General features: G+C 34.8%; 1 protein-coding gene and 1 long non-coding RNA gene across 7 annotated transcripts in view; one reads left to right on the top strand and one right to left on the bottom strand.

The window, feature by feature from the left end:
* The window catches only part of LOC101741348 (cadherin-99C), a 171,500-nt gene that overhangs the window by 62,716 nt on the left and 81,234 nt on the right, over nt 1-27,550 (bottom strand). For 5 of the 6 annotated variants that reach the window (XM_012689959.4, XM_062669108.1, XM_062669106.1 and 2 more), the window contains one exon: nt 11,854-11,909. The gene's annotated coding sequence lies outside the window, so the exon portion shown is untranslated. Of the gene's footprint in view, nt 1-11,853; nt 11,910-27,288; nt 27,469-27,550 lie in introns of those variants that run through there. The other variant, XM_012689961.4, reaches the window with a different exon arrangement.
* Nucleotides 9,466-10,629, top strand: LOC134199086 (uncharacterized). The gene is made up of 2 exons (XR_009973446.1): nt 9,466-10,021; nt 10,269-10,629. It is a non-coding gene; the product is annotated as an uncharacterized LOC134199086 (long non-coding RNA).

Genomic DNA, 27,550 nt, shown 5'->3' with positions numbered 1-27,550 from the left:
CACTTAAGACTTAATTGATTTTTCCAAGGGAGCTTAAACCTAAAAATTTTATGCTAATTGTCATTCTTTATCTATTATACCTACATTTTTTCTTCTGTTATCTTGACAGAAGATACATCTATAACACTACCGTGTTTTTACGTAACTTACAATGAGGTTGCTAAGTTTCAAAAAAAGTTTAGTTTACATACAAGATTTCATTTTTATTTTCAATGTGGAATTGTTTTACACATTAATGTGTGACATAAACTATGAAGATGGAAGATGGATGAAGAAGATCTATAAAAATCAATAAAAAATTCCAAATTAATCCTAGCATTCGTCCTTATTTCGTTACTTTTTAATTCGTTCAATCGCCAACCCTGCTACGGTACTGATAACCCAATATTACCAGTCTAGTGTCTTGTAATTTCGTTGTAACACCAAAGAGAATACAGTCTAAATGACTATTGGCTTTGATCACGTTACTGTACGAACAAGGAAATGATCTAAAAATCAATAGTAAATGTCACGCGACCGTGCTCAGTAATAAATGTTCTAGTTTAGGAGTAAGTATAATAATAGTTATTTCGCTTAGAAGTTGCTGTTTTTTAATACTGGCCATTTGAAACGAAATTTATGTATAATCTATATATATATAAATGAATTGCTGTTCGTTAGTCTCGCTAAAACTCGAGAACGGCTGCGCCGATTTGGCTAATTTTGATCTTGAATTATTTGTGGAGGTCCAGAAAAGGTTTAAAAGGTAGATAAATATGAAAATGCTCGGAATTAAATAAAAATAACAATTTCGTTTTTCCTTTGATGTGTCCCCCGTCGGACGGATTCCTTTTGTTTGTTTTAAGTTTAGTTTATACAAAAGTTTAGGTATTTTATTTATCGATTGAGGCACTACGAAGTCTGCCGGGTCAGCTAGTTGGCAATAAATTCCAAATTCAAACTAATTTAATTAAAAAAATATAGAATTCTAATATGTTTTAATGAGTAGCTCTATTTATAACACTTAACGACATATGCAGAGGAGTTTTTTTTTTTTTTTAATTAAAGTAGTGGGCTTTGTCATTGCAAATGTAGGTGTGCGAGCTCACGGCCCAGACGATTTTAAGAGTTTACCGAAACTTTAAATAAACGCCCCAGCTACAGATATAACAAAATCGTTAACATAAAATTATAGACTATTTAAAATTAAATTTTCGTGTTGTTTTCATTCATACAATTTCATACAATTATTTTAGCTTTTAAAGCCTTATTGCTTTTTCACTTTTCATTTTGTATAAATGAGTATATTGGGTATGATTTTGTTTTCAGCCAATGTGAGACTTTTCACTATTGTGTAACTTATAGAACATCCTGTATATTAATATGGACGTTGTATGGAAATAGTTTAGAGTTCGGATGATTTTCCAGAATGAATCCCTGGACTAAACTAGTTTTATCGATAGTGCATTCCATGGTTTTTTTTGCCACGGACGATCCATCTCTAGATTGTGCTGCCGTCAAAGGTAGGCATAAAATAGATCGTTTGCATACACGCTCAGGTGGTCCACTCGTCTGCATCCGATAAGAAATATATTTAACCAATTGGAGTCAATTTTAAAGCGTCGTATTCCTAATGCCATATCCAAAATCAATAGGGAACCGTTTAAAATACATACCCAATACGCATGAAATATTTTGTAATGGCTCTGACTTCGTTCAACATCGAGTGCTCACAAAACAACAGGTACAATTTGCTAGGACCGGTTCCGACCGTGTTTCCATCGCACTAAAATACTCTCACAATCCGGTTATAAAATATCACATAAGAAATATTTATGTGTGTATTCATTTTTTTTCTTTTTCAAATCGGATTTGACCAGATGCTTTGCGTGAGAATATTTATGCTTCATTATAATAACGTTATAAATTGAGTGCATGTTGTTAATTTGTAGCACAGAATGGCTTTAGGGTCAGAATAGGCAAAATTATTGCGACCTCGATCGAATTATTGCCGTTTACTGTTTGACTATGAAATTTAAACTCATGAAATTAGATCATAAATAATAAAATAACACGTTGTCAAAATATCGAATTCAGGTTTTAGAATTTGGATTAATTTTTTTTGTCAGCGAGTAATTGCGTTTCGTTTACCTGTTGGGGGCAGCAAACAGAGATTATCTGAACCAACTAAGCCTTCTATCGCTGAACGGGTGATAATCGGCGCTGCGATCACCTAACTTCTCGGTCAGCGGGCTATCCGAAGCCCACCCAGACGGCGCCACCAACTCGTACCCGGGATATCCCGCTGAGTCAGTACTAGCATAGCTCGTGGAGTACATATAGAGCAACTTATATGTCGACTTCTTGAGTTTCCCTCGCCGGTCTTCAAGCCAGCATAGGGAAACCCCCCAAAATACTTAAGGTGCCAGCCAGAATTGCTAAGTATGTCATTCTCTTTCTTTTTGTAGATTGCGAATCCAACCAGGTGGACCGACGACTTAGTGCGCACGGCGGGAAGTCGTTGGATGCGGAAAGCGGAGGACCGCATTATGCGGAAGGCATTGGCCTATGTTCAGCAGTGGGCAGATAAAGGCTGATGATGATGATGATGATTCCAAAAATTTCACTTATCACTTTTCCAATTTACTTACGATACCTACGTTTAATGACAATAAACTTTATTGCAATTCAATAAACAAACGGAGATGAATATAACAAATAAATGCCTTATTAAAATTGTATAAAGTGTAAAAATGAACAGAGCTAAAGTGTTGCGCGTGAATTTTATCGATAAAACTTAGAGAGCCTACTGAGTGTACATGGCGAGCGTACGATTTATTGTTCCAGTGTTCCGAACACTCACCTACGCGACCGAGAACGTTTTAAATAACTACCGGCGATGTTATCGATTAAACATCCCCGCAAAAGGAATCGCAACTATACCAAGAAATTATTTTACGAAAGTTTTTTAAAACAAATTGGTTGGTTACGTGGAGGTGAAACTTTTTTGCCTTAGACGCCCAGTCGAACTCACGCAATTTATATTACTAGTGGTCGCCCAGTAGTCGAAATACGACTATAATTAATTGAAATTAAAAGTTTGTACACCATTATGATTCTATTTTCAAAGACTATTATACTTCTATAATCACAAATTTCGCCAAGGCTACATACACTATAGAAAAATATTAATAAAGACAAACAATATTTAATCTATTCTCAATTTGACCACAGAGGTCAAGAAGAAATAAGAAATGTAAGAAAAGAATTTGACAATAAATAAATAGTATGCATGCGTGTGTGCGTCAAATACATGGCAGTGTGTGTAATGTTTTCTTTATTGATTTAATGTATCTTTTATGCATTATTTAAACAAAAGCATTAGCATTATGCACTACTTCTCTATATTCTCTATAAGTGTGGGAAATTTCATACTCCTCCGTCCGCGCAATTTTCGTAAAAAGTGGTACAAAGTTTTCGCTTCACTTATTAATATATAGATGCTTGTATGGAAGTCCATAGCTGCTATCTAGCTTAATATCCTTGTCGTATCACTCTTGTCAGAGCGGTCGTGGTCATCATTCAGTATCATTGCTGTGAGCAGATGTTATGCGCCTCACAAGTAATTGCCACTTCTCCCAGTTTTGGTGAGCCTGGTACGCTCATGTAAACAACCGCCAAGTGCCGACTTGACTTGGTCGATCCAAACCTTCCACGCGGTCTGGTGCCTATTAGGCATACATGACATCAAAATGTAGGTACTTAAAACACGATCGTGTTGATTGTGCCAAGGTAGAATTGCAGTATCCAGGTCTACTACTTTACAATATAATAAAAGCTAGCTATATTACAAAATATATTTTAGGTTGGTCAGATCTGGTAAAGACGCTCACCGGCCTGCCAATAACCGAAACTTAAAAAGACCGCCGAGGAAAAGAAGACGTGGAAAGGGATGGTGCTTAAGGCTATCGACGCTTCAAGCTAGAGACGACCAGACGATTTCAGTAATGAAGAGACCGAGTAAGGAGAGAGAGAGATGAAAAATGAAGATAATACTATTAGGATAATAGAGAAGTAGCAAAGATCTGGGAAGTCGGAGTCTAACACTCATGTTTTCTGATTGATAGCTGAACGTAATAATGTATCATGAAGAACCTTTGACCTTTGAACCATCATTCCGTAGCTTGCACCATACCAACTCGAACCTACAACGTCACTGAACTACTAAAAACTTTATAGCAAATAAATCTTTATAACATGAACAATATTTGTAAAGCATTTACGATCGTGTTTAAAACAATTACGAAACTATCTTAAAACAAATGCAATAAATAGTTAATATACGTTTTGAAGTGAACAATACAGATTATAATTAACGACATTAAAAACGAATCGCTTGCGGTTAACAATCGTTTAGTAGCTACAGATAAAATCTATATTAATCGTAAATATTGTTAATTAATAGGTCACGTGGTCGATAATAAATTGTCTAGTCATGCACCTCATTTGTTTTGTAATATCGATAAACGGTTTTCGCGCTCTGACAGTTGATTGAAGGATCGATTTTGAATGGAATAGAAACGAACGGTTTGCGTTTTTAAATGGCGAAGAAAAACAGTGTTGAGGCCTCAAACATTTCGCGTTAACCGTCATTTAATGCACCTGGTTTCAAGTCGTTTCCGGGGAGGATAAGCCATGCTACCTGACATCGAATAAAAGAGTCAAGTTACTTAGAAAAATAAAACTAAAATCTGCTACAGAACTGAGTTATGTTACAGATTTCTTTATATTGGGAGGACTACGAACGTTCTGTCACTCTATAAAGGCAATTTTAAAAACTTCTTTATTCACTGATATGGTGACATTATCTAGAAACGAAAATAACTTAAAGAAACATCGAAATATTCGAAATTTGTTTTTTTTTCCTAGATGGGTGGACGAGCTCACAGCCCATCTGGTGTTAAGTGGTTACTGGAGCCCATAGACATCTACCACGTAAATGCGCCACCCACCTTGAGATATAAATTCTAAGTTTTCAGTATAGTTACAACGGCTGCCCCACCCTTCAAACCGAAACGCATTACTGCTTCACGGCAGAAATAGGCAGGGTGGTGGTACCTACCCGCGTGGTCTCAAAAGATGTCCTACCACCAGTAATTACGCAAATTATAACTTTGCGGGTTTGATTTTTATTACACGATGTTATTCCTTCACCGTGGAAGTCAATCATGAACATTTGTTAAGTACGTATTTCATTAGAAAAACTAATACCCGCCTGGGGGATTCGAACACTGATGCATCGCTCAACACGAATGCACCGGAAGTCTTATCCTTTAGGCCACGACGACTTGAACGACGACTTTGTTATTAACTAACAAAATATATATAAAGATTTAAAACATGAAATAGTGCATTGATAGTTTGAAAAGTTTACGTTAGCGTCTTAAAGCATTCGCTTCAGACGCGTTCAGAAGAAATAGAATACGACTTGAGCTTGACTGGTCTGCACCACATTTATTAAGAATATCAATATTCACGTTATGTTTCCCGTAAAATAGTATAAATATCTGACAAACCGCTAGACCGCTTATTTAGTTATCATTATTATGTATGATCCTAAATAAATATTGGATTAATCGCAATTGCAATATAGTATATATAGAACAAAATAAACTTGGAACCTTACAACTAATTCTCTTGTTTTCAACCACCGTAGCTATTAGCAAATAGTGTTTATTTCATTCTTTTGTTAAACTTTCTAAAGGAAATACAGTGACGTGATAATTGATGATAATTTCTTTAACCTGATTGTAGCTTCTCGGTATGGCATTACGCAGTTTTGATTCCTCGAACGTGTATGACAAAGAATTAATGATAAAAAATAATTTTAGTAAATTTATAGGATAGATTTTTATTAAATTATCTAACCAAATTATAAGAGCTATTTATAACTACTAGTGGTCCCCGCAGTAGTCGAAATTCGACTATAATTAATTGAAATTAAAAGTTTAAACATTATTATGGTTCTATTGTCAAGCACTATTATACTTCTATAATAACACAGATTTCGCCAAAACTACACTATAAATAAATAATATTAAAGACAATGAATATTAATATATTCTCAATTTGACCACAGATTTTAAAAGAATAACAAAATGAGAATGAGTATATCAGAGGAAGTGTGAAAGTGGCCCCGGTAAGCAACAAATTAAGGAGCGGACGGTTAGAGTGGTATGGACATGTGATGCGTAGAGAGAAGATGCATGTGACTAGGAGATGTATGGAAATGGTAGTGCAAGGTAGAGGGGGAAAAGGTCGACCGAAGAAGACATGGATGGAGCGTGTGAATGACGATATGAGAGAGAGAGGAGTGAGTGTTGAGATGACGGCTGATAGAAGAGAATGGAAGAGAAAAATTAGTTGTGCCGACCCCACCTAGTGGGATAAGGTGGAGAAAAAGAAGAACGAAAGTTTCACAATTAATAATACACAAAGGGTATATTTATACGTATGTGTTGTGTCAAATACATGGTAGTGTGTGTAATGTTTTCTACTATAATTTCTACCGTGAAACAGTAATGCGTTTTGTTTGGAGACTCAGATCTAATGTCCCAAGTGAGTGGCATTCACGTTGTAGTTGTCTATGGGCCCTAATAACTTCTTAACATCAGGCGTGAGCTTGTGCAGTTGTCTACGTCATAATTTTTTTTATTTTTTTATTGCTCCGTCGGGAGCCCAACTACAACAACTTCAATGCCACCAACTACCTTGAGATATGAGTTCTAAGGACTCAGATTTTTTTTACAGTACAGGGTCTGCCCCATCTCTCAAACTGAAACGCATTACTGGTTCACGGCAGAAATACGCAGGGGGGTGGTACCTAACCGTGCGGACTCACCAGATGTCCTACCACCAGTAATTATGTAAATTATTATTTTTGCTGGTTTAATTTTTATTACACGATGTTATTCCTTTACCGTGGAAGTCAATCGTGAACATTTATTTTGTTAAGTACGTAGGTATTTCATTAGAAAAATTAATACCTGCCTGTGGGATTCGAACACCGGTGCTTCGCAAGATATGAATGCACCGGACGTCTTACCCTTTAGGCCACGGCGACGTCTATTACATAAAGGGTGACCCGCAAGGTATATCAAGACGAAATGTGGCTATAGTATCAACACTGTAGATCACGTTAAAAATGTTATTTTTTTTTTGTAGCAATTAATCGTTTCATAGAAAAAAACATTTAATAATTGTTCGAGAAAATAGCCCTGAATATTTACAATAAAAGTACCGTTACGCCGCGCCGTTCATTCGGTTAAACGCGTCAGAACGAGATAGACCATAACAAATTCGGTCAACTCTTTTCAAATAATGAGTACGACAAACAATGCAGCCATCTATATATGAATACGTGAAGCAAAAGCTTTGTATCCCTTTTTATGAAAATTGCGCGGACGGAGGAGTATGAAATTTTCCACACTTATAAAGAATATAGAGAAGAAATGCACAATGCTAATATTTTTTTCAAATAATGCATAAAAGATACATTAAATCAATAAAGAAAACATTACACACACTGCATACCATGTATTTGACGCACACACGCATGCATACTATTTATTGTCAAACTTTTGTTCTTGACGTCTGTTGTCAAATTGAGAATAGATTAAATATTGTTTGTCTTTGTTAATATTTTTTATAGTGTAGTTTTGGCGAAATTCGTGATTATAGAAGTATAAAATACAATCATAATAGTGTACAGACTTACAATTCCAATTAATTATAGTCGAATTTCGACTACTGCGGGACCTCTAGTTCAGTTAAAGCGTCAGAACGAGATATACAATAACAAATTCGGTCAACTCTTTTCAAACAATGAGTACAACAAACAATGCAGCCATATTACTAGAAGCATAAGGATCAAAATTTTGACGACCAAATGACGGCGAGTTTAGTTAAAATTCATCACCAATATTACATAAAGCATTTAAGACACTTGTGTATCTTTGCAAATCTTGAATTTACGACAAACGTGAAAGCGCCGTTTGTTTGACCTGATACCACGGGACCAACAAGAAGCCGACCTCTTTTGAACGCACGCTGCAAACAACAATTGTTTAATTAGAAAAAATCTCACGTTTATATTCAATTAAACGATGTGAAACACACGTATTATCTCGGTTTTGTTACGTAAACGATTGCAATTAGCTGCCAATTAGATGTATGGTCATTTGTTTGTTTTTTACCATAACCAATTTTAGGTTTGGCAAAAAAAAAATCGTTTCTCATCTTTTTCATTCATTCATTTATTACCAAACAATTTCATTTCATTTTTTACGAGTATAACTCGATCGCGTTTCGCCTTGACTGTCGCTATTTTTTGAGACCTTCAATTTCTGCAAAATAATAACGCGTCTCCTCCCGTGGATTGGTACTTTGACTTGACTTTGAAGCCTTCCCTGAAGTGCCAATAATAACTGTACCAAATCTCGATGTTGAAATCTCTATCAGCACCTATTTATTACTTTGGGTCACCAGACGGCCCGTGAATCAGTCCATCTATTCAGGGCCAAAAAAACCCGCTAATATTCTGTTATGCCCACTACGTTACGTTTTTACAATCCTTTCTCGCTTCCAAATACTAGCGTATCAGCGGCGAATACGAGAAGGATCCCCTCACGATTCTTTTTCAAGGGTAAATCCGTCACGATTTTCTAAATCAAATGAATCATTACGTGAATGCGTCGGACAGAATCACCGGTTTAAATTAATTGACAACTCGTGATCATTTCGATCTTAACATCTCAATAAATTAATTTTTTATCGAGCAAACTTAATGAATTAATTTCCGATTGAGCAACGAATGATCTCTGAGGTTAAAGATCACGGCGATTGCTTTGTGATGATTGTAATTTGTTGCATTTTTATGAAAACGAGCATGTGCACGTCACGCTGCTAGACTTGAATACAATAAATAACAGTTAAAAAAAACAAATACTTAAAAAATTCGCTTTTATAAAAAATCCAATTAAAAATAGAACATAAATTTTAATAAACTTGAATTAAAAATAGTGTTTTTTTTATTTTTTTTATTGCTTAGGTGAGTGGACGAGCTCACAGCCCACCTGGTGTTAAGTGGTTACTGGAGCCCATAGACATCTACAACGTAAATGCGCCACCCACTTTGAGATATAAGTTCTAAGGTCTCAATTATAGTGTAAGAAAAAATGATTTTATTATAAAAAAGCGTGGGATGCTTTTCGGGATATTATCAAAATAGCCCTTCTACTCATATCTGCTCATAAAATATTTATAACTACTATTTTTTAGTTGGATTTCTATAAAAGCGTATTTTTTTTAAACTATTATGTATTTATTTTTAATTTTTTTGTTGAATTTCAAGTTTTTAATAAAAAAAATTAAAATATTGAATTGCCATCGGTCCTTAATAAGTATGCCAAATTTCGAGTTAATCCGACGTTTTGAAGGGGGTCAAAATCATGCTCAAAGTTTCCGTTACATACTAACATACATACGTCTGAAGCTAATAAAACCGTATCAAAAATAACGTTTACTTATTTGTACAATTGATACCTCTTTACATTACATTAATACTTTCATGAATACTCTTTCCATTAATACTTTTGTATGACGCTTAGTCAAATCAGTTGTTTGTTTTGATTCAAAATGGCGTATTTACAGAATATCGTGCTTGTCTTTTTACCGTTATTTTCACCGCCCGTCTAACACGAAAACTATTGTCATTTTGTCAGCATTAAAAAATAAAGGGCTAAAGCATCATCGATTGCTGGACAACTATTACTATCGGAATCTAGTTTTTTTTTTCTTTTTGTATTACATTGATTCGTTAAATTGGATTTAATTCATTGAGTTTTTCGATTTGACTCGGTATAATTTTCAATGGACAAGTTAACTGTTGGAGTAGTTTGTTGTTATGTCAATGATAGTAGTCGCCTGAGTTTTACGCGATGAAGCTATTACGGTTTTGATGTTGAATGTTCAAAAGAAAGCAGTAAGTATTTGTCCATTAGATTACAAATCTCTTTAATTTTTTTAAATATTCTTGAGTGATAATTGCTAGCCAATGCCGTTCTCACATTTGAGTGTTATATACCTGATATAGAAAGTCTTCATATACTAAAGCAAATTTAGATCACGCTACCCCGATTATAACATCAAACGGAATATATTACCTGCCACATTATAAACGCCTATTCACATATAATGTATTCCTTTCAATAATTTTTTTGTCCCGACAGATGCGTTCGTTACTCCAGCGTAGACCACCTACAAAAGGCAGATGGGCAGAGTGCTTCATTTCTTTTGATTTTTATAAAAAAATCCCATTATTTTAATAATAAAACAGTATCTGTGTATTGTGTTCTCAAGGAATTCGTTGGAGATAAGCCAGCAACGTTCTCAGGCTAATGTAATGTATATTGAATTTCAAGCATGTATGGATGAGTACGACTATACTTCTGACAACAAAAACAATAGTGAAATATGGCTCGAACGCGGAAAAAATGTTTATTATACATATATCATAAGATTTTAAAATGTAATAATAATGCCTTATTAGATGTTTAAGCTTATTTAATTAAATAAAATCATAATTTTTGTTTATCATCGTTATTATGTTTAGAAATTATAGTTATTGAAAACACAAAAAAGACAATGTCTAAAAATACACCTCAAATTCCTTTACAATTTAACTTCAAATGATTGAATGGCGTATGTAATATACAACGTGCGAGATTCGACTCTACGTAATCCATCAAATGGACCATTAAAAGTTCGATTGCTGATAATGAACAGAGAGAACAACTTCTCCCCGACAAACCAACTACGGTGGTCTTTGGTTTGTCGAGGAGTTTTATTTATAATGACTTCACATTAAGCTGCATTTTTCGTAACCCGTTCTTTTGATTAATAATAATAATTATATACATATTATTATGTATAGATATTATTATATAAATAATAATTTGTGTAATTACTGGTGATAGGATCTTTTGTGAGGCCGCACGGCTAAGTACACCACCACCTTGCCTATTTCTGCCGTAAGGCGTTTCGATTTGAAGGGTGAGGCAGCCTTTGTACTGTAAAATCGAGACTCGGAACCCATATCTCAAAGCGGGTAGCGGTATTTAAGCTGTTGATATCTCTGGGTTTCGGTAACCACTTAACGCTAGGTGGGCCGTCAGCTCGTTCACTAGCCTAAGCATTAACGTTCTCGATGAACGCAATTGTTTCAGAAGAATCTTTCTCTTGAACCAGGTAGTGCCGTAGCAAAAGCCAAACTAACAATATTTTTTAGATAATAAATATTACGCATATATCAAGTTATGAGACTCATTACCTAGTTGATTAAAGCTTACCACATAAATCCCTTCTAATTCTACTTTATACTACACTAGCTGAGTCCTGCGGTTATTGTCGTACCACGGGTGACGCCGCGGGGCGAAGCTAGTCTAAAAAAAGTAAGGCCTAAGTTACTCCTTATATCATCAGCTACCTATCAGTGAAAGTCCCGTCAAAATCGGTCCAGCCGTTCCAGAGATAAGCCGGAACAAACAGACAGACAGACATTTAAAAAAAAAGTTATTTCGGTATATGTATACCGTGTATACATACTTACGTATTTAGTAAAAAGTGGTTATTTTGTTATTACAAACAGACACGCCATTTTTTTTTCTCGTATAGATTAGAGTAAATTACATTACAAACGGCGTCCAGTTAACACGTAAACATTAACTTATTACATAATTAATCAAAGTAAATTGGTAATTAAAGAGCGGATGTATTTGTATGGCTACAAAACATGGTTATCATTTATGTACTTACGCTAGATTTATAACGCTTATGAATTAGCATTCCTTAGATCGTCGGCTTTGCTTCATCTGTAACAAGGAAACATAAATTAATATTTTTTACATGTACATAACTCTTTTTTTCCTACCTAAGCTGATGGTCTTGAGAGACCATTTCAGCGTAACCTTAACTAGTAGGTGAGCTCGCGGAGCTCAAACCTGATGACGTTGCTAACACTAACACTAGTAAGAGCAGTGCTTCGCAGAACTCACATAACTCACGGCCCACCTTATTCCAAGAGAGAGGGAGTGACGCTACTCTTCTTGTGGGTTTTGAAATTTCAACTGTTTATTATACAATGTTCACGCTCGGGATAAACAATAAGTCGGTTTGTTGAAGTATTGATATATATTTTTAGTCCGACAATAATAATTTGAAAAATATGTAAACTTATAAAAAAGGCGGCAAAGTCTTGATTCTTTTTAAAGGATTTTATGACCTGGTAACTAAGATCTTTAAGTCAAGTCTTATTTTAATTATAATGAAAACTTTTTTTATTTGAAAAATAATATTGTGGGATGGCTAGAAATGAAATGAAATGAAAATGAAATGAAATGAGATTAGATGATATGGGATGAAATATAATCTCAATAAAATAGTGGTCAAAAAGTCCGCAGACTGTTTTTTTTAAAGAGATTTTATGAGCTGGTAAATTAGCATATACGTTTCGTTTCACGCTGTGGAGATCTTGAAGTATGTTCAAGACCTTTAGACCTTCAACCTAAAACCCACGAGTAATTCCCAGTAGAGAAAGGTAGGTTGTATTTAGTCATGCAGTCTTCCAATAATACATCTGTTCACCAGTAATTTCTACTTTATAGCAGACATCAGAACCAAAATGACCCCACAGAGAATAAACAAAAGAGTATACTTTGTTGTACATTGAAACAAAATTAGCATTGAATTGTCACTCAATAGGCAGGTACAATTTGAACAGCTTCGCTAAAAGCTATCTCTTCCTGCCAAGGTTATTCCTGAAAAACATACGGCCGGTATGTTGTGACTTGTGATGTACTATTATTTAAATAAATCAGAGAAATCGATGCAAATAGACAAAACCTCAAGCATATGATTAAATAATGAAGACAAATAAATAAATAAATAAATATGCACATTAAACATAATATAATGAATTACATAATGATATAATGAATTACAGAATTACGTGAAAATTATATTACGAACAAACCGGCTAGGTTTTTTAATAATCGCAATCAAAGTGATTTTTTTTATTTATTTTTTATTGCTTAGATGGGTGGACGAGCTCACAGCCCACCTGATGTTAAGTGGTTACTGAAGCCCATAGATATCCACAACGTAAATGCGCCACCCACCTTGAGATACAAGTTCTAAGGTCTCAAGTATAGTAACGACGGCTGCCCCACCCTTCAAACCGAAACGCATTACTGCTTCACGGCAGAAATAGGCAGGGTGGTGGTACCCACCCGCGCGGACTCACAAGAGGTCCTACCACCAGTAATAATAATTATTCATGATGTTGAATATTATTAACCTATTTACCGCAATCGACAGTATATATCTTGTTCTAGGATCCAACCACAAGCCCGTCATCAACTTAAAGCTTTTGTATTCTTACAAGAACCGAACGCATTTTCGATTCGATTGTATTTTACACCTTTGAGTCAACGTTCCGAGAAAGATTCGCTTACTTCCTTTGCAGCTTTGTACTTACGTTGCATCACGATCCTGAGGTCAGCTCCCAACATTGTCTAACCACAATGGCAATTGTGAGAGAGATCGTCGGTACAACAATAGGTATAAGACTCAGCAATTAGCGGTACCAATTAAATATTTACTTTGCTAACTTTGTGATAAGCAGTGATCACCGTCAGAGGATTTTGAAAATGATTAAACTCCTCAAAAATGGCTTTAAAACCAACGGCGTTACAAGATAATTTACTTTAATTTAATATTTAATTAATATTTTTAAAAAATAAGGCCAATTGCGGGCTACCTCCACTGCGGCGTCTTCGCAGAACCTGTTCTTCTCAATCAAATTTCTATTTCCTATTTTGGTTACCGGTGGCAGGGTGTGCTGTGGTCTGCCACAAATCAGTTAGACGTTCCGATCTAAAGGGTTGGATGAGCGTTACAGTGCAATTACGACTTCGACCTTGAGGCGACTTGTGAGATCTATGGGCTTTAGTAGGTAACTTGTTAAAGTCAAATGATCCGTGAATTCGAACACCTTTCCATACCCTACACAAAGAAAGGTCTAATGGTCTAATGGTGACAGGTTCTGAGAACAGCTTGGGACCGATGAATACCCCTTTAAACTTAAAGGGAAGATTTAGAAGCCTGTATTTTTGACTGACTGTATTGACTAGAGTGCTGGGCTACGAAAGCGGTGGATGAAGGAAGAATGTATGCAGCAGAAACAAGGATTTTTAGATGGACGTGTGGAGTAACAAGAATTGATAAGATTAGACGTGATATACTCGTATATAAATGGAACATTGAAAGTAGCGCCAGTAACAGAAAATATAAGAAATGTAAGGTTTTCATGATATCATATCGGTTTGTTATGAAAGGTTGTATGTTACCAAAAATATCCTGAGTGTGAAAGTCAACGGTAAAGTGGGCGTCCAATAAAAATCAAAAAATCAAAATCAAAACCCCACATAATGCAGGACAGGGGCAAGAAGAAAAAGAAAGGAAGAAGCTCTTTGATGGTAAGCTTTTTTAATCTTTCAAGCATAGATGGGCATGCTTGAAAGATTAAAAAGAAAAGAAAAAGAAAGATAAATCACCCGATGGTGAGTAACCGGTGCTTGTGCATAGCTGAACTTCTGCTTAACGTTTCGGATTATTATCAAACCTCATTCCAAGAATAAAAAATCAGTGCCATAATTCCGGAGCCAAATAATGCGCTTTAATTATACCATAGTTTCTATTATTGAGTAACTGTTACTATATTCACTGTAGCATAGTTTATAGACTGAAATCAAGCCTGTTCAATAAACTAAGTAGCTTTGTAACAGCTTTCTGCGATAAAACAGGTATAGTCTTTATATAATTGATGCCAAAGTCCAGACGGTACGTGCGGGGTCTACAAACGCCATTCAGATTACAGCATCACTAGTCTACATGTAGCCACTACATCTTCTAACTAGCTCATACATTGAATACGCGCAGTACAAGTAAGCAGGGCAGGTAGCAATTTCTCAGTGTCGTTCGTAAATGCGTTTAATGTGTAGGCGCAAGTTGGACAACTGTCCAACTTGACTCACAATCATATCGACCACTCGATATTGCGTCATTAAATAAATCGATTTTAATACACATCTGACAACTCTGACGAAGAATCGGAGCTGTTAAGGTATTTGTACTCTGTTACGTTCAAGTTTTATTTTTTATTACTTAGATGGGTGGACGAGCTCACGGTCCACCTGATATTAAGTGGTCACTGGAGCCCATAGACATTTACAACGTAAATGCCGCCACCCACCTTGAGACATGAGTTGTAAGGTCTCACTTTTAACAGTACGGCTCCCCCATCCTTCAAACAGAAACGCATTACTGCTTCATGGCAGAAATAGGCAGGGTACCTATGCGGGCTCAAAAGACTCAAAACCTCACAAGACACCCAAAAAAGAGTTGAGTTCTCAAATAAGCAAATAAATAAATAAGTTATTTGCGCAAGACATGTCAATAAACGGCCTGTATTCGAGCATGAGTATCATTTTAGTGTGGGTAGATGGGAGTGCCCGCCATTCATTGCGGCCGCGAGCAGGTTGAACAAATAGATCGAGTTGAATTTATAATGAAGTGTGACCGATTGATTGTCGCGGTAATTGTGCAATAAAAACCGTGTGCTAGTAATGGAATGTAACACGGTCTTATTACGCGAATCGTGCTCGGAATAACACTAAGAACGAACGACATTATGGTTGTAATTTTAGAGAAAAAAAAACAACTAAATAAAATTTAGTTTACTTGATTGTAGACCAAAATAACAAATGCCAACATTAGGAATATAATCAGTCTAATATACATATTTGTAAATATTATGCAGTTTTGAGAAAGTTACTAAACTTAACGCCACCGACTCGTGTATTTCTGTCGCATAGATTTCCCTAATAAAAATCATCATTTGCCTATAAATGTGTTTACATTATTTCATGTTCATTAACATTGAATTAACTTGTGATTTTAGAATTGGATTATAGCTTTAGTCTATCTCGAATTTCGTTTAATTACTTTAAATGGGGATGCAGTTATAAAGCTTAACGAATATAGTACTCATAGCCTTGGGTATTGTGGATAGAGTTTTTTTTTAATTTATTTTCAAGGAGAACCAACCGCCAACTAACATAATATAATAATATAACAAATAATAGAAACAAAAAGCCAAATTAAAGGTCTTGTTTATATTGGATAAACAAATTAAAACACTAGAGAAACAAAAACATAGAAACAAAGAAATTAAAAACAATCAGCAAGCAAGATACAATATATAGTTTTTATGAAATTAATTATGGTGTTAAAAGTATTTTGATTTTTAGTAGGTATTATTAATCAACATTTTACGGTAAGAGAGGTTCGAGATCCCAAAGAATAGATACTTCGATATCAATTTTAAAGTGATATAGCAGGATTATAGTACATAGTTTAGAAGTCTACAGGTTTCACTTTTGCAAGACCACGAACTCTTCTATCAACTTTTTCCATGTTTTTTTAGGTTACCATAATAGTTTGTAACTGTAAAATCTTTTCAACACAGCCTTACGTATGCTTCTGAACATTTGTTTCTTACGCACAAAGTTCTTAGCGGACTACTATAACGCTATTGTATCTTCTTTTGTTTGTACTATTGTTTATATGACTGGTTGGCATTCGACCTAGTTTATCTATTGTGTACTAAATGAGCAACGTATGAAAATTCATAACCTCTGGCGTGTCAAAATGTGAAAGCTTATTTGCATTATTGTATTTTGTAGAATTTAGACGCGTTTTTACTCAGATACGATAATTTTTTATTAAGATACAGCTTTTTGAATACCACCCGCATTATGAAAAAAGGTTCAATCATGTTTATCATTTATAATGTCATCTCTCATCTACAACATTTAAGGATCCATTTCATGTTTGATGACCGATTCTCATCAAGTAATAGACAAAACAATAAGACCCACCGGTTGGGACACATAGTATTACAGATTAACACTAATTACGTGAATGGGTCAAAAAAGTAATTAAAATTAGACCCCTGTCCTTTACCCGTGCGTTAGACTTTAAGGAAACTCATCACAGACACTGCTTCAATTAAAATGAGTATTGTAGTTTATATCTACTTTTTAAATGATATAAAAGCAATTGACCCAAACAAATACAGCTAACAATCTCACATTTATGACGACTATTTATTTATTTTTTATAAAAAAAGGAAAACCTTTCTCTCTCTGCTATAAGCGTGTAATTCCATGAAATTTGTTAGTGATTTTATTACATGACGCAATACACACAAACAAGTCTTACATTCGACATTTAATGTTACTGGGCGAAAAAAAAAAAAAGAAACGAATACACTATCTGTAGCAAACTTGATTGACCTGAAACTGACCACTTTTCTTACGCACGTATCTTGTACCAGTCACTTACCAAAACGTATATTACGATTCCTGTATCAATATAATACTTAATATCCATATGTATTATTACTTAAAAAAACACGATTTTTTCGAAACTTGCTCTTAAATAACATTTACATACTTGTCGTTATTTAATTATAAATATACTCGCACGCGCTGGGAACTTTATTTGATATCACCATGTTCTTCATTGAAACAATTGTTATAAAACAAGAGTCACAGTAGAAGCAATAAACGTAAATGCATAAAAGTATCACAAGACCAGTTTTACTAATATCTCAAGGTGGGTGGCGGCATTTACGTTATAGATGTCTATGGGCTCCGATAACTACTTAACACTAGATGGGATGTAAGCTCGTCCACCCATCTACGCACTAAAATATAAATTAAAAAAAAAAAACTAAATAGTATTTAGTTTTTTTTTTAGTAAATACGCTATATCCCTAAGCCCACTGTTCCGCACCTTATTCACGGATCCAGCTAATTCAATGGGCATTACTGTAAACAGTAAGTGCCGTTGGTTTCGTCAAGTCTCGCCCACAATTGATCAAGTCGGAACACCATTCCTTGTAATAACATTCAAACCAGTTGTTACAGTACAACGGAAAATAGTCAGGAAGCGAAATGTGAATCTCCCACGTCTTGGACACGACCTGCCGCAATGACATTTGAATCTATAACCAAACGTGATGCTATTCCCGACATTCTTACTCTGTTTGTTACTTTAAATGGATAACGTGGGCCTGGTTTTCCATAACGGTTGTCTTCCACTGTATATTCATCTAGATAAAAGTCTTTAGTTTTTATTTCGGTAAATTTGATTCCACCGCGTTTTTTAGTAATATATATTTTTTGTGATCTACACACCAGTCCTTTATTTAGTACTAGCTGACCCGGCAGACTTCGTAGTGCCTCAATCGGTAAATAAAAGACCTAAACGTTTGTATAAAATAAACTTAAAACAAACAAAAAGAATCCTTCTGACGAGGGACACATCAAAGGAAAAACAAAATTGTTTTTTTTTTTAATTCCGTGACTTTTCATATTTATATAGCTACCTTTTAAACCTTCTCTGGACTTCTACAAATAATTCAAGATCAAAATTAGCCAAATCGGTCCAGCCGTTCTCGAGTTTTAGCGAGACTAACGAACGACAATTCTTTTCATTAACTATTTAATATTCATGCTTGCAATTTAATCAACAAATGTGTTTTCGAATTATCATTATTTATTTAAATAAATGTTAATGTTAAATTATTCAGTATAGGTATGCATTGGGATCATTTCGCAACAGTATGGATTTTCCGTGAAGTATAAGGCAAGTAATCACAACCTGCTCCCGCTCATTGGTATCGGCGTGACTCACAGTAAAGTTCAGCCAGCCAGTCAAGGTCCCGATGAGCCGTTATCGGAACAACAGCATCACGAGGGCGGAGATCCGCAATCACCTGAACTCCGCGCTATTGTTGCTATTTCATGGCTTTTGAAAGATCATCCAAAGTGGTAATGTTTAAAATTGTTTGTACTCAACAAATGTATGCCAAGATTATTGAATAAAACGTTATACGTACTAGGGATGTAGTGCAAAATTTATTTATTACTCCTATGACAGTATTGAATTTTTACTGGTGGTAGGACCTCTTGTGAGTCTGCACGGGTAGGTACTACCCCGCATATTTCTACCGTGAAGCAGCAATGCGTTTCGGTTTGAAGGGTGGGGCAGCCGTTGTAACTATACTGGGACTTTAGAACTCATATCTCAAGGTGGATGGCGGCATTTACTTTGTAGATGTCTATGGGCTCCAGTAACCACTTAACACCAGGTGGGCTGTGAGCTCGTCCAACCATCTACACAATAAAAAAATAAAAATAAAAGAATAAATTAAATTATAGATTTGACCGCCACCACTATTTGGGGACCTTCGAAGAATTAAATCAAGTCAAGATGCAACGACTTCTAGAAAGACAGAAAACAAAATGTTGATAATAATTTAAAAGCTTGTAATGAGTGGTTCAACATTAAGTAAGTCAAGCCCTTAACGTAGCTAACCAGCTAGATACACATTAAATTTCGATTTTACTGACTAAATAAAGTGGACATAGATCCGATAGCCTTATTCGTGGAACTCAGACGATAATGGCTTCTGATTACGATCTTTTCGAATGAAATCGTAAGTAATAGAATATAGACAGAGCATTACGTATTATTAAGCTGTCGGTGACTCGGATGTGATTCAAGAAGAATGTTTTGAAAGGATTTTATAATTTGAATTTCTTCGAACGATGTCAGTGATCGAAGTGTTTAATAATATCGGTTTGTTGCATTAATTTTTTTTGGGTCGAGTTTCATTTTAAAATTGATTCTAATTTACGCAACCAAATTTAAGTCAATGGCGAAATTTAAATTACTTTTTAGTAAAATTTCCTAACTCTATTAATTTTGTATTAATTCAATTTGACGAAACGGTTTTTTTTTTGAACATAAAATTGTTTTTATTTAAAATTTTCGCATTTCTCAAGTCATTAAATATTGACCAACGGACTTGACTCTCTCATAGACGCCCTTAATTCGTCGTTCTGTGCGCACTTGGGCCTAGCATTAGGCTTTACTGACAAACTTTCTGCGTTACAATTTTAGGAAAAAAAACATTGCTATTTCGCCATCGCATCGAATTATTTATTATCCAACCGAAAATTGTTGTTTTTGCGTACAAAAGTGATTTGGAGCGGGTCGCGTGACTTTCGAAACTAGGCACATTATTGTTTCGTGTCTGGCCAAAACTTAAACGTCTGACCTCGCGACTTACTCGAGAAAACGTTGTCTAGTCACCGAACAAATGCAACGAAACCGAGGCAACGCCAATACACTTTGCCCGAAGTGAAATTAAACGTTATTCTAAAGAGCCTCAGTAATGGTTTGATAAACAATACTAGATGATGACCGAGCTTTGCTCGTTTTTTTTTTTTTTTTTATAACGCCATCTTGTTGTTTCTTTAAAGCGGTTAGTTGCCCTCAATTAAGAAAAATAATATTATTATTCGCCAATAGATGTCGGGAAGAGTTGATTATTGAAAACACGAATAAAACAACATTTTCTGAAAATAAATCGTAGCTAGATCGATTTATCGCCCCCGAAATCCCCTGTATACTAAATTTTATGAAAATCGTTGGAGCCGTTTCCGAGATTTAGATTATATATATATATATATATATGTAGGATGGCGGAATAACGAGAAATGGATCTCACCTTACTTATTTTTTATTTTTTACACAAAGAAACAACAACATATCACTTTTACATCTTACCACCACCACACACACTAATCTTTTTTTTCTAACTACCTACTGACTTTGACAGACCATCCACAAATTTGGGTTGTCAGATTTAAATAAAATTAAATTCTAAAAAATACTCCACATATATATACAAGAATTGCTCGTTTAAAGGTATAAGATAAGACGGAGTAGTTGACCGACACAAAGATCACGACTGTTTTGTCATTCAAAATGTTAAAGCCTCTATTGCCTCTATCTATATTGCCAAGTTTATGAAGCGATATTAAATTATCTTAACTGTGTGAAAACATTCGTATTTGACTGCATACTGAGTTAAGGATTATTTACCAACTAAATATTCAAACGTATTATTTAATAGACTATTTTCATCGGATGAAACGTTTAATAGACAATCAGAAACAGTGATATTCGTGTAATGTTATCATTACAATTCATTAGAATTGACAGAATATGCAACGGGCAACTCACGTCCGTTGTAGACATGTGCCTCAATAAAGAAGAAAGTGGAAAAAAAAGTGGATGTCACTGGAACTAATTAACTGCCTGAATAGTACTTTCCAAGTTACGCTTTCTTCTTTTGTTTGGACGTGTGTACAGAAAATATGATTATTGATCTTACAACTAAGGTTAGTTACGGATTTTATGGTTGCATGTGTATATGCTGTACTTTAAAAACTGAGACACTAGAACAAATATCTTAAGGCGTGTGGCGGTATTAACGTTGTAGATGTCTATCTGACTGGGCCGTGACCTCGTCCACCCATCGATGCAATAATAATATAAAAAAAGCCTAATTTCATTGTCTTACTAAAAATATTTATATGATTTAAAACAAAAGCAAGGACGGGAACATTCTCTAACACATACCTAATTAAAAACAATTATATAGCTATTGCTGCAATTGGAGTTCTCACATTACTATAATACGTATTAAAAATGTAATCGATTATAATGGCACACCCTCCAATTAGAACGTTTTTATTTATTTTTTACTTAGCTGAGGGGATGAGCTCACGTCTCACCCGGTGACAAGAGGTTATAAGAGTTCATAGACAGCAACAACCTAAATGCCGCCATCCTCCTTGATGGTTTCGGTAACATCTTTTACACCAAACCAAGTTGAGAATGTGATCATCGCCCGATTAGTTGAGAATCCGTAGTAATTTTAGCCGTGTTTACGCATTAGTCTATTTATGTGGAAACTTCGTTTTATTACTACTGTGTGTTTGATGTGTACCGCAGAAAAGTAATTCGCACAAATAGCTAGAACAACTTCAGTTTGATAAATCACTACATTACAACTAAAACAAAAATTTAAGAACAAGAACTAAAAAGCACACGGTTACGCTAAAGAACCCAAATAAGCAAGTCAAAAGTGTGTTAATGAGATAGCATAAAATAAATAATAAAAGTAACCTTGAGGTCAGTGATTTCGAATAGAACTTCGCAAAAAAGACCAAGAACCTTAAGATTATTTGAGTAAAACCCGAAGCTTTCGGACGTTATTAGTGACTGATAGCAGTTGAACTATACATTTGATTCCAGTAATATAACTTTTTTTTTTTATGGATGTTTTTCCAGTATCTTGTCATTACTATATTAAGACTGGTGGACGAGAGCTGACTTCGAAGGCATAGTCTTTGCTAACAAAGCTACGGGATCGAACTCATACGAACTTAAGTTCACTTCATACAATGTATTCAATGTATTAAAAATGCTCAAAGGAATTGTTTGAGATGATCCCATCATCTCGTGTTTACCATCGCACCACCCGCCGCCGGAGTAGAGTTCATCCATACTACCTAGAACCGCTGCGTTTATCCACAGTACGCTTCAAGAGATCTTTTTTGTTACGTACCATCCGACTTCGGAATGAGCTCCCCTCTACTATATTTATAGCACATTTACTGGTGGTAGGACGTCTTGTGAGTCGGCACGGGTAGGTACCACCACCCAGCCTATTTCTGCCGTGAAGCAGCTATGCGTTTCGGTTTGTAGGGTGGAGCAGCCGTTGTAACTATACTGAGTCCTTAGAACTTATATCTCAAGATAGGTGGCAGTATTTACGTTGTAGATGTCTATGAGCTCCGGTAAACACTTAACACCAGGTGGGCCGTGAGCTTGTCCACCTACCTAAGCAAAAAAAAAGATATCTCCTTCTTCAAATGAGGCTTGTGGAGAGAGAGTACTTAACGGTAGGAATCAGATTAGCTTTGTTCTTACAACAGAGATACTTAAAGCAGTCGCTGCGTAAACTACAATAAGCCCAGTACAGAACGATACAAATTTTTCTAATGAAATAAGTATTTACGCCATTTTCACGAATTAATTTCGACGGAACAAGAAAAACATCTTGTCTTAAAATCGAATCCGATTATTATTTTGGATTTACTGATGGCAAGCCCACACGGATAGGCACCATCGTCCGTTCTATTTCTGCCAAGCAGTCATGCGACCCAGTTTAAAAGCTGGGACGGCCGTTAAAAAACTCCATTATGACGCGAAACTTGTTTCATTCTGATATCTCTGGGTTCCGGCGACCATTGAACACTAATTAATCTGTAAGTTTGTTCACGCGTCAGTAATAAATCAACTTAGACCAATTAAACAGCCAACGCCATTATTTCGTTGAAAGCTATTTGGTATAATGACTTCGAATATAGCTAGTGCCATAAAGACCGCCAAAACACTGCCGAATCTGTAAACCACTACTGGCCTTGGACACAATTCTTGTTAGGCGCAACCGAAAAAAAATAAACGTCTACAAAATCTTGTTTTCTAATTACAAACCACCTTTTCTACGATTTAATATCGCGTTCTTTGTTGTCGTTATTTTAGATGTTTCAAATACTTCACAATTTTGGTGGTGGTATATATGAGTCGAATATTATCAAAGCCGGCAATGTGACTTTTGGACAGTTAATGGTAAATCAGAAAAACGAATTATTGACTTTGTATTCCATTGGCAGTCACAAAACTCTTCTGAACGACATCTTAGATAAATAACAGGTTAAGTATTAACCTTTATTTAATGCAGGTTTTGAACCGTATTCTTTGAAGGAGACGATTATATTCAAATCAATCTGTATTGACATAACAATAACATTTTTTTGTCCAAATGCACAGATTGCCACCTTTGATAATAGACGACTCATAAACTAATAACCGAAAATATAAACTAACAAATAAATAGAATATATTATCTTGTTTTTTAGTTGTATTTTTTAGCAAGCCGTCAGCAGTTCCCTTAAATAAAATGTAAATTGCTGACGTATCGCAAATTGCATAATCGATTCAAAAGATTTCAAGACGAACGCTTGTAACGCTGACACATGACTGTCAAGAGTTAACTTGTAAAACGAATGTACATTTTTAATCACGATTTAATTTATTTTTATTTATGTGATTATCTGCATTGGCGGACTTATTTGTAAGGCATTCTTTACCAGTCAACCAAAGGTAGTGCAGAGTGAGTGGTAAGTGCATTGTAATATAATCCGTGAATTGTGTGTTTTTTTTAAATATACGCTTCATCAATTAGAACAGTCTTAATTTTTTTTTTTTTTAAATATATAAGTAAATAAATATTTACTAACAATCACGCCACGTTAACTGGTCCCGTGATAAGTTCGTAAAGAACTTGTGTTACAGGTACCAGAAAACGGATATAAATGTAAGATTTTTATTATACACATACATATATTTAATAGACATCCATAACCCTGGAAAATACATTTATATTTATCATACAAATATCTTCCCTTGGCGGGATTCGAACCCGCGACCCCCCTGTGTAGTGACCATGTCACTTACCACTACACCAGACGGTCGTTAAAAATTATGCGAAACATCAAATTAAAAGATCTTCATATGCAAATTAGCGTGCTATGACAAATCCAACATGAATCAAAGTCTATAACGGCTTACAAGAACATCAATTTGTAAAATAGCGTCCGCATATCTTCTAATGCTTATTGTAATACCATTAATAAATTTATTATTTCAACAAGTAAATCCCTTTAAAGTTGATTAATTTTAATAAGCTCCGGTCGACTTACCGGTACCGCTACGCAAAGATTACTGTATTCCCTATTAGTACAAAAAAGCATCCGTTCACATCACTCAATCGTCAGTTACTGCTACTAGGGCTATTATAGTCGCAGTATAGAACGCATCAGCTTTTATAACGTTTAGATAAGTAAGCATTTTGTTGATACTAGAGCCCTATCACGCTATTTATGTGATACGAATGTTTTACATAGAAAATATCTGTCATTAATGAATGATTTATTAAGACTAGTGGTCCTGCAGTAGTCGAAATTTGACTATAATTAATTGAAATTATAAGTTTGAACATTATTATGGTTATACTGTCACTATAATCACAGATTTCGCCAAGACTACACTATAGACAAATAATATTAAAGATAAACAATATTAACCTACTTTCAATTTGACCAGACTTTAAGCATTAACTAAAGTTTGACAATAAGCAAAGAGTATATAGACATATCTGTGTATGTCAAATACATGGCAGTGTGTGTAATTTTTTCTTTAATGCATTATTTAAAAAAAATATTAACATTGTGAACTCCTTCTCTATATTTTCTTTAAATGTGGGACATTTCATACTCCTCCGTCCGCGCAATTTTTGTAAAAAGGGGTACAAAGTTTTTGCTTCACGTATTGATATATAGATTATTATAGTTAGCTGGTGGTAGGGCATGTTGTGAGTCCGCACCAGGTATCGTCCCAGCCTATTACTGCCGTGAAGAGTTTGGGTTGAAGGGTGGGGCAGCTGTTGTACTGTAAAAATTGAGATTTAGCGCCATTAACGTGGTTATTGTCTATGAGCTCCGGTGATCACTTAACACCAGGTGGGCCGTGAGCTCGTCCATCCATCTTAGCAATAAGAAAATCTATTTGAGCCATTGATTTTAGTGTCGTTGAAAGTCAATGAAAAGGACGAACAGAAGATAAGGAAAAAAGAAAGATTCTTTATAAAAAATATTAGTGATACAAAAGACGCTCCGAATTTATAGCGTTTGCTTATTTTTCAAAAGAAGTCTGTTAAAATAAATTGAATAGTTTCAAGACAAGGAAAGAAAGTCGGATTGTATTCATTATTCATGGTTTTGAACCATTATTACTTAAATAGTGATGAATTTAAACCTTGACTTTCTTAAGTAGTTTAAAACTAAGAACTGTTTTGGTAAATAAATACGAAACTAGTATTTAACAAAATATTATTATTACATATAAAAAATAAATATTGACTTATTAGATAGAAGACTTATTATATTAAAATATTGTAAGACTATTTTAGTTACATATTCTTTTTTTTTTTTCATAAATTTTACGCGGTTCTTATTTTTTAAAATCGAATGTCAGAAAAATTAATACCTCTAAAAATTATCTATATCTATACTAATATTATAAAGAGGAAAGATTTGTTTGTTTGTTTGTTTCGAATAGGCTCCGAAACTACTGGACCGATTTGAAAAATTATTTTTCCATTAGAAGCCGACATTGTCCCTGATGAACATAGGCTACTTTTTGAAAAAAAAAAAAAATATTTTTTTTTGGTTTCATGTGTGTTTTAATGTTTCCGAAGCGAAGCGAGGGCGGGTCGCTAGTACTCTATAAATAAAATGTCACTCGGTAGTATTTTTTTAGACGAGGCGCCGAATCGAAGCTCTCTTCAAAATATCTCGTAAGAATCGGTTTAATTCGTTTCTTTGTGAGAACAACCGTATATGAGGGCTACATTAATAAATAAAGAAAAAAAAACAAGGTAACAGTTGTCATTGAGACAGTCTATGTGAGGAACAACATAAACTAGATCCAACTGAATTGATATGAAATAAAACAGTTCGTTCATGTGTGCCTAGTGCGAGTTTTTTAACGTTCTCGATAGCGTAAAAGTTAACTCAAATTTGTATGAAGTTTGCATACGTTTGCCGCTTGGGGTGCTATTCCAACTGCATACAAATTTGAGTTAACTTTTACGCTATCGAGAACGTTAAAAAACTCGCACTAAGAACTCGGTTCCACAACATACTTTCGCTTAGAACTTCATAATAGTAAAAAATATACGAACGTAATATTAAATTATAATTTTTACAAGATGATCAATGTAGTGCTTGCATACTTAGTGGATACTATTAGTGTTTAAAAGTGGCGGAAATGTAGGTAGTACTTAAAATGGTTTTGGTAAAATTATTAAAATTAATCGTAAACAGATAATGTTATTGCTTTTAAGCGAAATGAATCTCTGACAAAAATAATAGCTATTTTTAATAATTACCATATAATATCAGCACGCCAAAGTAATGATTGATATATTTTATTTTCAAAATACACGGCCAGGTCTCTTACACATGCAATAGCGCTTCTGCGGTTTTTAGGCAATGGTACGACATAAGTGACGGTTACCACTTACCAACAAATGAGCTGTAAGCTCGACTTTATAATACATAAGTATGCCATCTTACTTACCTCACGAATACTAACAGAATAAGCCATAAAAATGAATAATTCCCGGTAAGATTATTTCCTTATTCTCCGGTCACTGCACAAATCATCACAATACAGTTTTCGTACACTTTCACAATCAAAAACACGATTCCGCGAGCAGATACTATAAGTACGCGCGTCTCGGATCACTACACTTCGAGTACTGAAGTATTAGTTTAGTTGAGACGTAACTCCATGTGACGTAATAGGTTGTATGTATGCAGAATTTATAGAGATAATTGTA

The sequence above is a fragment of the Bombyx mori genome, chromosome 6 (assembly GCF_030269925.1).
Source record: "Bombyx mori chromosome 6, ASM3026992v2".
Lineage (NCBI taxonomy): Eukaryota > Metazoa > Arthropoda > Insecta > Lepidoptera > Bombycidae > Bombyx > Bombyx mori.
This window is presented reverse-complemented; position numbering and strand designations above follow the sequence as displayed.